Source organism: Corvus brachyrhynchos, unplaced genomic scaffold (genome assembly GCF_000691975.1).
Source record: "Corvus brachyrhynchos isolate BGI_N302 unplaced genomic scaffold, ASM69197v1 scaffold904, whole genome shotgun sequence".
Taxonomy (NCBI): domain Eukaryota; kingdom Metazoa; phylum Chordata; class Aves; order Passeriformes; family Corvidae; genus Corvus; species Corvus brachyrhynchos.
The window spans coordinates 685,456-688,645 of NW_008237536.1; the positions used below are offsets into that span (position 1 = coordinate 685,456).

The following is a 3,190-nucleotide window of genomic DNA, read 5'->3' on the forward strand; positions in this document are numbered from 1 at the left end:
GTGTCCGCCGCGCAGGTGGGCTGCCTCCTGCAGCTGGCACGGCTGGGGCACGGGGATGGGATGGGGGAGCGGAGGATGTGGGAGCTGAAGGGCCGCGTCCCCCAGGGCACGCTGGGGATCTGGCACTGCATCCTCTGGGCTGCTCCGAACTGCAGCTGGCAGCTCCCGAACACCGAGAAACAGCTCCAGCAGCATCCTTGACACCCCTTAACCCCTCACATCCTCACCCCAGACCGGGCTGGAGCTGCAGGGGACCCCACCAGAGGCAGGTGGTGCATCCTGTTTGCTCTCTCCTCTTAGACCCTGTCCGTCTGCCAGTGCAGCATCCACTATTTCTGGCCTGGATCCCGACCGCCAGCACAGCTGCACAGGTAGGAAAGCAGGACAAAGGCAGCTTTCCAGCCTCCAGCCCTCCTGGCTGTGCAGGCAGCAGCAGCTCCAGGCTCCCTGAGGACCCTGGGCAAGGATAAACAGTGAGGGCAGGGTCTGCTCCTCGCCCTTCCATCAGCTGCCCCAGCACAAGGGGCCTCAGTTCAAATGAAAACCGGGCAAAACTTTGGGTATGAGGCTCAAACCCCACAGAAAGGACCCCTGCCTCATTTCTGGCCCCTTTGGACACGCTGCTGGAGAGGACAGACCCGCAGGAGAGCTGGGAGCCCCACGTGTGCTGGGGGCCCAGCCTGAGCCCCCTCCTGCTCTGGTTTCCAGTTTGAACTCCAGCCCGGGCAGGGCTCTGGTTCCACACAGCTCTGAGATGAAAGCAGCTGCTCTCCCTTGGGCTCTTACTGCCAAGAAAGAGCATCTCGAGCCCCGACTCTGCTTTCCAGCACCTCTTTGAGGCTCCATTTGCCTGCTGGCTGCTCTGGGAAGGCACGGCCCTGCCAGGGGAGCCCTGCCCATGAAGGGGAGAGCAAGGGCGGCTCTTGGGGCCATTTCAGTAACAAAACCCCTTCACGGGCCCTGCAGCGAGTGTTCCTCAGCCCCTCAGCTCTGCATGAGCCCCCAGGCATCTGCTGAAGCTGTGGAAGTCCAGCAGCTTCCTGGACACCACCGACTGTTTGGAGGCTTCCTTGCCAATGTCACATTTCATTCTTCCTAAGGAAAGGAATGAGTTTTCCGGAAACAGCAGCTTTTCAGATTTAGCATCTCTTTCCATCCCCAGAGCTGACTTTGGAAAAACAATCAGAGGGGAAAAATGCATGTGATTTGAAATTCACTGCCAGGACTGCGCTCACAAACAGCCCAGGAGAGCACTGCCCACCTGAGGGGAGAGAAAAGCAGGGAGAGCTCAAACTTCCAAATGTGGCCAACCTGGGAGAGGCCAGGCTGCTTTCCTGGGGTGGGAGGGGCTGGGAGCTGGCACAGCTGTTCCCAGCCTCCCTCCAGACCCATTCCCTGGGCATTCCCTCCCTTGGACAGGACTGGCACCAGCACAGTCCCTGGGACAGCCCTGCACTGTCACAGACATCTCTGTCACCAGCTGGGAGAGAACAGCTCTGTGCTAGCAGCAAATCCTTACGGAATCCCAGAATGGTTTGGGTTGGGAGGGACCCCAAAGCCCATCCAGTGCCACCCCTGCCATGGGCAGGGACACCTCCCACTGTCCCAGGCTGCTCCAAGCCCTGCCCAGCCCTCTCTTGGCACTGTGGGGACAGAGTGATGTGACAGGTGCTGGCAGGGAGGGCACGCAGAAGCAGCCTAGAAAGGAAGGGACAAGGGTTTAGGGTTGCACCAGGACAACGAGGTCAATAAGAGGATTTGATTACAGGGCACAGGCACCAACAGCCCCCTCTGCTTTCAGCAGCACCCTGAAACTCCAGTCCGGCCTGGAGAATCACAGCAGGGACTCGCCCTCGATCAAACCCATCCAGCACAGATCTCTCAGACAGCAGCTCCCCTGTCCCAGTCACGTTTGGTGGCTGGTGCTGCCTTGAGGCGTGTCACACCTCAGAACGGAGGTGTGACTCAGCCTCCAGAGCAGCCAGGAACAGCAGCACCGCTCAGCAAAGCCAGAAGGTGGCAGGGAAAGGAGCTCCTGAGAGCCCCAGGGCTGGGTGGGAGCTGCGCCAGCCTGAGGAAGGCTGGACATGACCAGAGCAAGGCCCCTCCGGGGTCAGCGCTGTCCCAAGCACTCGGAGCAGAGGAGCCCAAGGGAAAATCAGAGTTTGGGTGCTGGGGAGGGGTCCTGCCCTCGTCCCACCACACCCAGTGGATGAAAGGTCACTGCGGCCCTGTCACAGCCGCAGCTGTGCCCACCCCAGCTGTCACAGGGTGGGGGGAGGTGGGAACCTGAATCCACCTGAGCTGGGGCACAGGGCCCTGCCAGGGGCCACGCACAGGCTGTACATGTCCCTGTCACCTGGGCAGTGACACCGCGTCCCAGCAGGGCTGCTCGGAGCTCACAGGAGCCCAGGGGGAGCCCTCTGAACACAACAGAGAACAGGGAAGTTGCTCCAGAGGGGATGTGCAGGTTGGGGCCTGGGCAGGAGCAGTCATGGCCCTCCCATGAGCAGAGATTCCCTCATTTCGAGGCAAAATAAGGAAGCAGAGTTTGTGTCACAGAACAACCTGGACACACGGTGCCACAAGGTCCAGGGAACTCCGATAAAACCCCTGCTGGCTGCCTGGGCCGTCTCACCAGGGCCGAGACACCTCTGTGTGATACTCAGAGATGATAACGCGGTCCTGGAAGCCCAGGGAAATTTGTTCCTGTGCTCAGGCTTAGCCAAGAGAAAGAATCCCAGAATCTTTTAGGTTGGAAAAGACCTCCAGGATCACCAAACCAAAGCTTTAAGTGAAAGACAGAAAGGAAAAAGAGCTGCTGAGCTGCAAGGACGCTTGGAGAGCTCCCATGGGAGGGAACAGCATCCCGGGGAGGTGAATGGTCATGGTGAGATGGCTCTGATCAGCCAGAGGATGCCGAGGGAAGCGCTCAGGGCAGAAGGACGAAGCCCTGCTCGCTGCAGAGCTGGCTCATGTGCATTTGTTTGCAGCTTGGGCCCGAGCACGCAGCTTTTTGCTTCCTTTCTGGACGGGGCCCTGCTCTCTGCTCGTTATCGCCGCTGCCATCGCTCTTTATTGCCCTGTCACCGCTGCTCGGGGCCCCAGGGAGCAGTTGGGGTGCCGGGCCAAGGGCAGGGGAGCCGGGCAGCCACACGACCGCACAAACAGCGGGTGCCGGGGAGGTCAT

General features: G+C 60.3%; 1 protein-coding gene across 1 annotated transcript in view; it reads right to left on the reverse strand.

Annotated features, from left to right (window-relative positions):
- PIK3R6 (phosphoinositide-3-kinase regulatory subunit 6) overlaps positions 1–3,190 on the reverse strand; it is a 26,444-nt gene that overhangs the window by 22,385 nt on the left and 869 nt on the right. The window lies entirely within an intron of this gene.